The following is a 13,176-nucleotide window of genomic DNA, read 5'->3' on the forward strand; positions in this document are numbered from 1 at the left end:
TGCAGTTTGTATGCACTTTAAGGACTGAAATATTTCTTGGTGAATCATGAGGGATCAATGACTGAAGCTCTTTGAAAACTTTGTAATCATAAAATCTCAAATCTGGTGCACCAATCAGGCACGGGGGAAAAAAAATATTTTGAAGTAAATCTGTCCCAGTGGAGCGACCGATTATGGTTGTTTACTGAAAAGATAATCAGACCTGGGTCTAAAACTATTTGCAAATAATTCTCAGAGTCTGCTTAAACCTGCTTGGAGTACCAGATGGGGAGGGATTACTGCACCACAGAGAGTCACAGTGTCAGGTTACTTTGACTACTTTTCTGATTAATGAAACTTTCTGGTACTCATTATAAAATTCACATTTGGTAAAATTCACAGTTCTAATATGCATAAAAGTATAAAAACAATGGTTGGATATTATTTTTGAATAAATAAACATTATTTTACCCAAAGTGGGGTAGTGTAAAATGGTGATAGTGATGGTGTTGAAGACAAACAGCCATCACAGGTGGAGTGTTCCAATTAAAAAAAAAAAGGAGAAAAGAAAATTGAAAAAAAAGACATCAACAATTTGACATCTGGTCATGTTCTGTTCTCTGAACAGTTGTCCACAGTCTTTCACTTTCTTTTTTCATTTGTTCTCTCCTTTTCACTTTTTTTTGGCACATCTCGATTGTGAATGGGGTGGCAGCATAGCTGCTCATCTTCTTTCCACAGCTTTAAGACTTGTTGATTAGTAACTATGGCTGTGTTTTCATTGTCACAGATTTCTGCTTTAGTTGAACTGTGGCACGTTTCCATCGTCATGTACTTTCTCCATCTTTACTTGAAGTTACTGTATCTCATCTCAACCTTTTTGCCTTCACACTTCCTGTCTCCCTACGCATCACAGAGTGAGTTTGCTGTTGTGTGTTTTAGTCACATTGGAGAGACTTCTGATGATTGACAGTGGTCGAGAAAAGACAAGTTTGACATGTGAAAATCCTCTGGCTGTTGTAAATAAGAAGCCACCAAGAATTTTAATATGGACGTGATTTACATCTTAATGTAATTTAAAACGACATGAGTGGGGACTTGAGGGTTATTGAGACTCACAATCATTAATTTAAAATTGTTATGTCAATGAGGGAATGTCTCTTCTGGCCAATGTAATTAAGAATGATGAATTAGCATATTACTGCCCCCACTACACACTCACATTGTTAGCCTGCCCCACAGCCCCCAGCACCCACACAAGTTGCACTCCTCTGTCACCGATGAGACAGAGGAGAGCAAGAGAGAGACTGAGCCACCAGCATGTGGGATCCTGTAAGACCCTGGAATGTGAAGTGTGGGAGGAACATTTGCCACACATTTTCATGCTACTGATGCACAGAGGTAGTAGAGGTAGAAACAAAGCAAGAGAGGAGAAAGGAAGAGGGAAATAAGTCAACAAGATGTGAGAAAGAGGGGGAAGAAAGAGGAGGAGACGGACAGAAGGCTGGAAGGTCTCAGGTAGAAAGAAAAGAAAGAAAAGGATCTCTCCCTTATTTCCCTTGTTTGCGGAGTTGCTTGGCAGAGAGTGTGGCAGGGACAGCAGGACCAGAGTTTTAAATGTAGCTCAGTGTTGGCAGAGCTGTGTGTGAGTGCACTCTGTGGGAGCACCAAATTTTGTCGCCCAGCGCAACATGGCGATTCAGACAAAAAACAGCAGAGCCCATCAAAACCCATTTACCCTGCTAGTGCACATACATATACCCCACAAGCCTGCGGTTGCATTTTCTATACTCACTGGCTCAATTCTCACAAGCCTATATGCTGCAGTGCCATGAGGGATGCATTTTAAAAACCATGTCTGGGATGCCACACTTTCTCTGGTTTCTGGGCCATACTAAAACGGACAGTACACCGCAACATATTAGGTGACCATTGCAATATTTGTTTAATACGCATATGATCAGCAACACATGTCCATCCTCTCACACTTGATATCTTTCGTGGTATGACAAAAAGCAGGGGAGAGGGGGGAAAAAAATAGGGAAGAGTTTGTTCTCCCATGTGGTTTTGGCCCGTTCTGAGGGGCTTGGAGCAACGCCAGTCTATCCCTGGTCCAGCCTTTGATATGGATGGGGTTCATTATGTAACTGAATCTATTGTCAAAGAATAAAACAATATGGGGCCAGCAGGAGAGGTGTGTGTGTGTGCGTGCGTGTGTTTTTGTGGGTCACAGAGGCACCTTATCACAGTCCAGACACTGTGCAACACTCCTGCTCCCTTACTTTGGCTCCGAAATGAGCCACACTCTGTATTAACAGCAATGATCTCCAAACAGGTTTCTCACTTTGCAGTTGTAGTGAAATGTGTTAGAGCATTTAGCAACAAATCTTTCAAGAATTCATTCACTTTGTTTTTTTTCCATTTCTGTTTTCACTCTTTTTTTTTTGCATTCACACAACTGCAAAGTATAAAGCCTGAGCTGAATTATAGCAGCCGTTAACACCTCCCAAGAACCACAAATGGGTAGCATCACACAGATATGAACCTGCTTACCTCCTCCCTGCTGTTTCCTCTTACGCAACACAAAACTATCAACATTTTAGACTCAACACCGAACCCAAGAACTTGATCAGCTGCATTCAGTCAATAGACCAGACCGCAACAAACACAAATAGAGGCAAAGCAACCATGACACTGGCTTTCACCCTCATTCTCTGTTCTGCCCTTCTCCTGCTACAGCTAAGACCCCCTTTTCCTGGGACTGCGGCCTCAGTGAGACTGGGGAGCTGGGACTGAGCATGGGTAGTGAGAGGAAGCCTTAGCCTTTTAGTGGTCTGCTGAGTTCATTACGGCTGAGCTATGGTGAGAGCAACAAACCTCAGTGTGGTTGCAGAGGTCACCCACTGCACAATGCTCTGGCGCCTCAACCCGACACTGGGTCCCTGACCGTCGCTTGCTCTCACAGACCAGGAGACTGAGGGGACGGACTTTATGGGCCCTGAACTGTGGCTTTAGGGCCTTGGAGCAGCGTTTGATAACTGTCAGCGCGGTGCTAGAGACCAGAAGTTTGATGTGACTGAAGCAGCTAAGCGCTGCTTGATGCAAATGGGTGCTGTAAGTTATATTTGGACCAGCAGACGCTGACGATGATTTGAATGAATGAAAATGAGGGTTGTTTGAGGGCAAGATATTAGAGGGTGAAAGATAAAGCATGCACAAACTTTGCGGTCGTGCTAGCTTGCTGCCGAACTTGGCGTTCTGCGATGTGGATGACGCAAGACGGAGCAGATGACTCAGTTTAGGTAAACGGTCAAAAGGTTGAGCTTGTCTGGGAGGGTCAACCTTGACCACAGACAGCCAGTAATACAAGACTGGAGTAAGACTGGAGTCTGTGGTTTTCAATCCTCCTTTCTCTACTCTCTATTCCTTAAGGTAATGTTTGGCTTGGTCCCGCTCCATTTCTTTCTCCCATGTTGAGAATCAACATGACAACAGTCAGTGCTCAGTGACAATTATATTCATGATATTTCATAGTGAAGCAACAACGATGTTTGACAGCCCTATGTTGACTTTTCAGGAAGGCCAGGAATAAGCATTATGCTAGCACTCAGTGAGGACACCCACAGCCAGAACCCCAAGAAATAAACGGCCTGGTTTGGGTTCAAAATCAACATAAACTGGAGATCAAATGTCTGCCTGTTTAGTCATTAAGCAGCTTACTGGTTGTGTATTCATAAAAAAAAAAAAAAAAAAAAAAAAAACACTCAACAAAAAGATTCAATAAAACAATTTAAATCTCACGTCTGATATATTATATGCTGGATGCTACAATTCCCTCCTGACCATAGATGAAACTCCTTTACAAGTCTCTCCTCAGTTCTTCAGCCAAGAGTCAAAAGAAGGGACCTGCCCCCCCCCAATGCTTCATAGTCAAAAATCGTCCTACAACCCACTTCCAGTCACATGTTGCAACACAGCTAGCTGCATCACTCCTCAGTCAAAGGAGAAAAATGAAAATCATCATTTGTCTTAGTGACAGAGCCATGATGTCACATGGCTATGAAGTAATGGCGGGGTCAAATTTTAAAGGTCTGAGACAAACACATGGGAGAGAAGGAAGACAGGGCTGCTTTCAGGGTGATGTAGTGAACTGTTGCTTGTGCCAGCAAGACAAACTATCCACTGTAGCAGCTAATGAGCTTGAACTTTGACCCCTTGGCTAGGCAGGGGACCTGGTGCTAGACTGCCCCTGGTACTGCTCGACTGTTTTTATGGTTTCACGGAGGAAGAGTGGGCTGGAGGGTGAATGGTAAAGCTTTCCAATGATCAATGAGCAACTTTGTTGCTACAGAAATACTACTGTTATTTCAGACATGTAGCCTGAAATCATCTGACAGCAGAACTCCAGCTGGTTTTTCCTCTATTTTTGAATGATCTGATTAAAAAGAAACCCTCCTTTAAGTTCGCCCTTCAGGCAGTTACTGTTTAACTTTGTGCTAATTTGATTTGGATCTCTTTATATTGAATTAGAAAAGCTATCATTATGGGCTCTTCTGCTGCGTTAAATGACAAATGCCAAAGATTTTGTACAAAAGGTATGCAGAGGAAATACATACACACACAGCTAGCCAGGTAGCTAGCATTTCACTTCCTGGCAGTGTTGAAGTGGGGTAGGATGGTGTGCGGGGATTATATGATCGAATGTGAAAAGTGATCTGTAGTTGGGGAGGATGGCTTTTTTAATAAAACAGACCTTTCACTGCTTTGCGGTGTGATATCCCTGAGAAGAGGTGCTCTCATTGCTGCAGGGGAGGGAGACGGGGGACGGCACAGGGCAACCAGATGGGCCGGCTGACTGGTGAAGGTTACTGGAGGTCAGAAATCCACAAAATAACAGATGAAATCGGTAAATTATTAAAAAAGGCATTCCCGGATGAAGCAGTTTTTAAAATTATACTGACACTAAGCAATTCAGATAACCTAAAGAAATACATTTCAAATCTCATCCACAATACTCTCAATAATCAAGCTGGGTTAGTTGCTTTCCAGTCTCAAAGAGGCGTGGTGGTGTGACTAATTGTTAAACTAATTAAATCAAACATTCTTCCACTTGCAGTAGGACCCTTGGTGTCTATAAGGTGATGCATCCCAAAAAATGAGTGATGCAATAGACCTTAATAGGTTAATAATAGCAGCACTGCATTTAGGAGTGCCAGAGCCGGGGCCTCTTGTGATTAATTATAAATAAATCACCTGAACGAGGGCACCAGCAAACTCTCTATGCCCCCCTCCCCAAAATAAAAGTTCCAATAGCAAAACATTAATTAACTGCATCTAATTCTAGTCATTGTTTTATTTATTTTTGTTAGATGCCTTCATAAGCTCATTTTGTTCTCACCAACATGATCCTTTGTTTTTAAAAGAATGATGAATGTATTGTGTTTTATAACTTACAACTGATTCTTAGGCCCACATACTTCATTATACTACAACTGGGTAGCTGACTTTATTTATGCTGCTGCTTGTGGTTACTCAGGAATTCTATGTTTCTTATTTCTAATTTCCCCATCGCTCTTGACACTTACCTCTCTTTCTCAGGTTTGCTTTCCCTCCTTCCCTCCAATCATAGGGTGTATATGCATGTGAAGCATATGTGTGTGTGTGTGTGTGTGTGTGTGTGTGTGTGCGTGCACATGTAAAAGTAGCTGCTCTCCCAGGATGGGACTAATCCCGGGGTGGCAGGAGTGGAGAGGGAGCCAGCACATGTGCAAATCTTTCAACTGCGGTTCGCGATGTTTAGTCTTGCTTCGTCAGCACTTCTTGAACCCAGTCCAGAAAAGCTTTCAATCGCCCATAATTCTAGACTCCCTCTGCATCCCGAAGCCCAATCACCCTCTCTGCCCAGAGGACTTCCCCATCACGGGATGAAAAAAAATAACAAAACAAATATAACAAAATCATCATCAAAGTGTGACGCTGATTTCCTCAGGAGGTAAAGATGGAGGAGGAGCCTTTGGTCTTTAAGGTTTTTTTGCCCTGCAGGGACTTTCCAAATATCACACATGATCTTTCATCACAAGGCAGGTTGGCACCACCATGGCTAAGATATCACTTGCTTTTCATCCCAATTTCTCTGCCCCCCCCTGTCCCCAGTTCTCCTCTGAAATATCTCCAGGGCAGCTGATTTGACTCGCAAAACAAGCCACATTCTGGCAAGAAGGCTGAGGGGGTTTCCCCTAAATTTTTGGCCTGCAGTTCATCTCTGGCGTCCCTGTCAAAATACACAAAATACAACCCACAGTCATGTAATAACATCAAATAGCATCTGAGAGGATGGGAAGGTGCATGCGTGTCACATGCCTGTTGGATAAAATATTTAAAGTTAATACATTTAGCTTAGATCGAATTTCAGTGAACTGAACTTGCGTGATTATCGTTTGCAATGGTAGTATGTTTTGTTTGCTGCATAAACTCACATATTACTCACGTATTTTAAACTCAAGCATTAATATTATTCAGCACAAAGGCTCTCTGTCTGTGTTTACATGTATGTATGCATGTATATATGTATGTATGTTTATAAGATCTCTGCCCTCACTCTTATGGGCTCAGCACCTTCAGCTATAACAACACTCAGTGGCCAAACACAGGACAACTGCTCAGCACAGTAATAACTTTGCATCTGTCGACCAACAGATGCAAAGCTGTCCGGTCACCCAGGTCCTCAGTTCATAACAACAGCTGAGGCTCAACCCCTTTCCTTGCAGCAGCCTCCATATCATGAGTTGCAACATAACCTCAAATACAATCCCTCCAGAGCCCACCCCTTAAACTGGTTGAATATTTTTGTTCAACTTTTTTATTTTCCCTAAACAATATTGTTAACTACCCTTCATCATAAAATAATTCACATTTTGCTTACAACACCCATTCAACAATGATCTAAAATATACGAAAATTAGACATGCTGAGGCTCCACGTGCTTCATCCCAATTCCCAGATTTCTCATCGTCCCAACCCACTCACTTGAGCAATGCAAGGAAGTCGAAGCAGGGCCTCTTGTAACAGCTAAACACACAACATCCAGTGTATCTCTTACACCTCATGACCCACCTCCCGCACACACACTTCCTCTCTCTGGACAGGGGGAAAGTGGAGTCAAACAGAAGAAACTTACAGCTCAAAGTGGGGAATGTATGTGTGTCATCTTCACTTTCTCCTGGAAAATATAAGACCCACAGGTGGTTCAAGCTGCGAGATTTCCCCACAGAAGGTTCCACCTGTTCTCCCAGTTACCACAGAAAACAGTCACGGCTGAGCAATATGACCCTCTTAAACATATAAAACAAACCTGTAAATCGTTTTGGTTGTAAAGTTGAGGCTTAACACTGACAAAAAGTCGATGTACTTATGGGGGTATGTTGTGCAATGTAGCTGATGAATGTATTTCAAGAAAGAGGAGTTGTGTCATTCACAAGGTCTGGGGAAACACATTGAGGAATTCACCACAAGATGGCACTGCAGCACTTCAAATCAACTAACTTTGGGATCCTGGGATCTGTTGCTCCACCAAGTGTTCAGAAGGACACATTACACACAACTTCCCTTATTTCCTTCCATAAACTCAGCTCACGTTGGAGGATTTACTGTGCACCTGACTGTATAAAATGCAGCAAAATGACCTAATTGTCTTGTTTGTGTTTTAATGTATGTGTCCCGACTACGCTTGTGCCATGTTTCAGCCCCACATTACCAACAGTTCTGAGCTCATCTCATCTTCTCTGCACTTATTTGGTTACAGACACTCATCAGAGCCACGCAGACAAGCAGCCAAATAACTTTTACATTCAACTTTACACTAAACAATTTGGCAACACTTAATAAAGTGCACAAATCCTGAGCAATGAGAAAGCAAAAAATCTAAAACTAACTGCTACTTAATGGAGCTATATACATTTCAAGGAATCGAAAGGCACATTCATGTTAAATAGGCTCCTCCCGACTGACTGAGCATCATTCAGACTGGTCTTAAAGTTACAGTAAAATACTTTTGTTCCCTTCATCTTTAGGTGGAGATGATTGGTGGAGTTTACTGGCGTGTTTACAGTGAAAGCAGTGCTTCAGTTCTGGTAAATGGTTCCTGAAACACCATCCAATCATTGGAGCAAAACTGTAGTAAAATGCAGTGGGGAGTGTTGTAATCATCTCCAGTAATGCACCTAAAAGCAGAATGGAAAACTGAATCTAAGGGCCTAAGAGTGGAGGCAGCATCATGTACATAAATCACATATTTATATTGTCTGACCCTCTTACCATCAAAACCAGTCACAGTATAAACATGTAAATTACTGCATTCTATGTCTATGGGTCTTGAGATGAGCATGTTTTATTTGAACGAAGTACCTATTTAAGATGCATGTGAGCACACGGCACATGTTAAATTATTCATTTTAACTGCAAAAACAATCAAACTGGGTTGTAGACGTGGTGGAGAATGTCAAATCAAGTTTGCCTCAAGACACAATGAAGATATTCAGTCGGTTCATTGCAATGGAGAAACAGTCCAATGCACAATTTAGCTCTTTATTATCCAGTTGCATTTGAAAATGGTTTCCATTCATTGCCTGAGCTCTGTAAATGATGTCAGAAACGATAGATGATGCCTCATTAAACTTTTATCTTACCAAATTGCCTCCTCAACAAGCCACTGTGAAACCTGGCAACCCATCTTGTTTGCACATTGCTATTTACCTAAGCAACATGGTTTTATGCCAAAAGACAATCCAATTTAACTGCAATTAATTTGAAGGCATAGTTAGTGAATTCCTGCTAAGTATGGAAATAAAAACACTAAACAAGGTACAATGTGACAGATTGAATGATGTTGAATTAATTATTTATGTATCTAAAATTGTTTTCTAGTTTACAGGACATTGGCTTTTAACAAAGTCAAATTATTATCTTCCAATGGCACTTAATTACTTCCAAATATTTCCACTAATGGATTACTATGATATGAATGTCGTGTTTTGAGGGAACTAGCCAGGACCCAAACCTTAAAGAAGCAGAGCTTCAATGCGAAAGGTGCCGCCTGTAGTGATGTATCCACAGAGAAATACCACCCGGCTCTGCAGCCCCCCCTTCAGGTGTTTTGGTTTCGCCTGTGTCATTTCTCGCTACAGAAAGCAGCTGTTTTCAGCAAAAAGCTGTAAAAGGCCACTGCACTACCTGCACAGCACCACACAGCAGAAAGGCAGCAGTGGAGCATTTATGCTAGCAGCTAAAGAGGCAGATGTTTCCCTCAGGAGTTGGTGGAGGCCAGTAACAGAGCTAAAAGCAGAGTGGATATTGGACTTACATTCATCAGGTGGCCAGAGACACGAGTCCAAACGAATGCTAATGTTGCTCCATTTCTGCAGGATATGTAGCTAAATAAGTAACTGTTTGCTAACACCGTTGCCATATCAACTTTAGCTTGTTGTGCTGACGTAATGGCTAAAAAATAATTTAATGTAACTTCATATAAATAAAAACATTTAACGAATAAAGGCTCGGAGAAGTGCTGGAGCAGATACAAAAGACAGTATACTGATAATCACTTCATGCCTCCTGGTGCAAAACACCTGTGCTGCTACATCATGTGACCATATGAAAGGACTCTGGGAACTGTAGTTCCCATGATCAGGATAATGGTTTTCTGATCTAAAAAGAGTGAACATTGTTTATCAATTCAATTCAATTTTTATTTATATGCCGCCAAAGCACAACAAAAGTTATCTCATGACACTTTACATATAGAGCAGGTCCAGACTGTATTCTTTATAATATTAGTTTTTAGGTATTTAGAATTTTTCACAACAGTTGTATGGTTTCAAGTCAATCTGTGGAGAGAAAGAAAACAACCTACTGGCTAACAATTTACCAAATTAGCTACTTTTTGTCATTTTGGCAACAAACTAACAAATGTAAAAATCAGTTTGACCATATTTATCACACTGCTGTTTTAATATAATTTTTATGATCCTTTCACTTTCACGTCATCCACTACTGTGGTTAAATTAGGACAATTGAAAATGGCAAGATGGCAAGCTCAATGAACCGCTCTCTTATGTATTCAACAGTCCTGTTCCTCAGCCCTGGCGTTAGGCATTGACACGTGTAAAGGCTCCGTTCCCACTTCACTGCAGGATTATGATGGAAAGCCTTCTTCATAAACACACAATGCTGCTGGCTCACTCATTTATCTGACTTCCTCTGTCACTGCCATTGTATGCTGCCTCTGGATTTGGAAAAGTGGGTTAATTTGATACAAGAGGAAGAGCTGGCATTTTGTGCAGATAATAAAATCACGGGACTATTATGATTCCGTGTGGCAATCTGCCGCCACTGGGCATGTGCCAGATGCACATAACTGTTGAATCAGACACAAGTTTGGCAATTGTTTTAATGTTTTAACAAAACTAAATCCAGCCATATACCAGACACTGTAGGGAACGTCCTCCACAGCCTTGATTAACATTTAAACAAGGCAGGATTGCTTATAATTCACTTTTTTGATGCTTACAGTGCATCCGGAAAGTATTCACAGCGCTTCACTTTTTCCACATTTTGTTATGTTGCAGCCTTATACCAAAATGGATTAAATTCATTTTTTTCCTCAAAATTCTACACACAACACCCCATAATGACAACGTGAAAAAAGTTTTTGAGATTTTTGCAAATTTATTAAAAATAAAAAACCTGAGAAATCACATGTACATAAGTATTCACAGCCTTTGCTCAATACTTTGTTGATGCACCTTTGGCAGCAATTACAGCCTCAAGTCTTTTTGAATATGATGCCACAAGCTTGGCACACCTATCTTTGGGCAGTTTCACCCATTCCTCTTTGCAGCACCTCTCAAGCTCCATCAGGTTGGATGGGAAGCATCGGTGCACAGCCATTTTCAGATCTCTCTAGAGATGTTCAATCGGATTCAAGTCTGGGCTCTGGCTGGGCCACTCAAGGACATTCACAGAGTTGTCCTGAAGCCACTCCTTTGATATCTTGGCTGTGTACTTAGGGTCGTTGTCCTGCTGAAAGATAAACCGTCGCCCCAGTCTGAGGTCAAGAGCGCTCTGGAGCAGGTTTTCATCCAGGATGTCTCTGTACTTTGCTGCATTCATCTTTCCCTCTATCCTGACTAGTCTCCCAGTTCCTGCCGCTGAAAAACATCCCCACAGCATGATGCTGCCACCACCATGCTTCACTGTAGGGATGGTATTGGCCTGGTGATGAGCGGTGCCTGGTTTCCTCCAAACGTGACGCCTGGCATTCACACCAGAGAGTTCAATCTTTGTCTCATCAGACCAGAGAATTTTGTTTCTCATGGTCTGAGAGTCCTTCAGGTGCCTTTTGGCAAACTCCAGGCGGGCTGCTATGTGCCTTTTACTAAGGAGTGGCTTCCGTCTGGCCACTCTACCATACAGGCCTGATTGGTGGATTGCTGCAGAGATGGTTGTCCTTCTGGAAGGTTCTCCTCTCTCCACAGAGGAACTCTGGAGCTCTGACAGAGTGACCATCGGGTTCTTGGTCACCTCCCTGACTAAGGCCCTTCTCCCCCGATTACTCAGTTTAGATGGCCGGCCAGCTCTAGGAAGAGTCCTGGTGGTTCCGAACTTCTTCCACTTACGGATGATGGAGGCCACTGTGCTCATTGGGACCTTCAAAGCAGCAGAAATTTTTCTGTAACCTTCCCCAGATTTGTGCCTCGAGACAATCCTGTCTCGGAGGTCTACAGACAATTCCTTTGACTTCGTGCTTGGTTTGTGCTCTGACATGCACTGTCAACTGTGGGACCTTATATAGACAGGTGTGTGCCTTTCCAAATCATGTCCAATCAACTGAATTTACCACAGGTGGACTCCAATTAAGCTGCAGAAACATCTCAAGGATGATCAGTGGAAACAGGATGCACCTGAGCTCAATTTTGAGCTTCATGGCAAAGGCTGTGAATACTTATGTACATGTGATTTCTTAGTTTTTTATTTTTAATAAATTTGCAAAAATTTCAAAAAAACTTTTTTCACATTGTCATTATGGGGTGTTGTGTGTAGAATTTTGAGGAAAAAAATTAATTTAATCCATTTTGGGGTGTAACATAACAAAATGTGGAAAAAGTGAAGCGCCGTGAATACTTTCCGGATGCACTGTATATTTTGAAATTCAAGTTCCAGTATAAAATAGATAAGTAACCATCTGTCCATATTATAGCTGCAGCAGTTTTGCTTTGTAATATTCATCCACTTCAATGTAATAAGGATTTCCTCTCTCACTCTGATGTATTTACTTTTATAGTCGTCAGCCAGCCCTGAGGCATGCGTAAATATTGTTGTGTTGCCAAATATAGACATGAATCCAAATAAAACAATTAGGCATGCCCATTACTCTCATAAGTAAACAGAGATTTCATTTCCGAATCCATGGGCATATTTTATTAATGCCATTTCAGACGAGGAAATGAATGAAGCCAGATCAGTTTGCCGTGGAGAGAGGCTCCTGAGCTGAGTCACAAGTGCGGCCGTTAGTGTGGTTGCTCCATAATAATGGGCTGGCGATGCGGAGCAGATGGCTGTTATTAGGCAGTGGGGTGAGGAGATTTGTGAAACTGACTAAAAAAAATACAAAATTCACAATCGCAGCAAGAAAAGGGAAGGAAAACGAACTGAGAATGAACAAGTTTCTTTATGCATGTGCCCACATGCCTAATCCATTTTAGGTCTGAAGTATGTTTATCATTTATCTTTTTTACTCACCATTATGTTATTTAATCTTATTTTAAATTCATCTAACCAGGTCCCAAAGAATGCATTCTAGTTTGCAATGTTTCAGAGGCAAAAAGACAGTTATTGGGGCAGCAAATCAAGCATTACATTCATCTCTAAACTGCTCTGTACTGTCAGTGTAAATGCAAACATGAAGCTGGTGTTAGGAATATCCTAACAATGAGCTTAATTACAGACCCTGTGTGTTCCCTGTGCAGGATGTGTTCTGTGAGTTTCATTGTCAGAGAGAAAACGAGCTCGAGGAAGGAAGAAGAGAAGAAGAGGAGTCAGAAGGACAAAGAGGGAGAAAAAGCACGAGGAACAGAGAAGGTTTCATGCAGCACTTAGGCCACGGTATACTGAAAGCAGTGTTTAGCAACAGCTTCAGTCTGA

This window comes from Enoplosus armatus, chromosome 17 (assembly GCF_043641665.1).
Source record: "Enoplosus armatus isolate fEnoArm2 chromosome 17, fEnoArm2.hap1, whole genome shotgun sequence".
Taxonomy (NCBI): Eukaryota; Metazoa; Chordata; class Actinopteri; order Centrarchiformes; family Enoplosidae; genus Enoplosus; species Enoplosus armatus.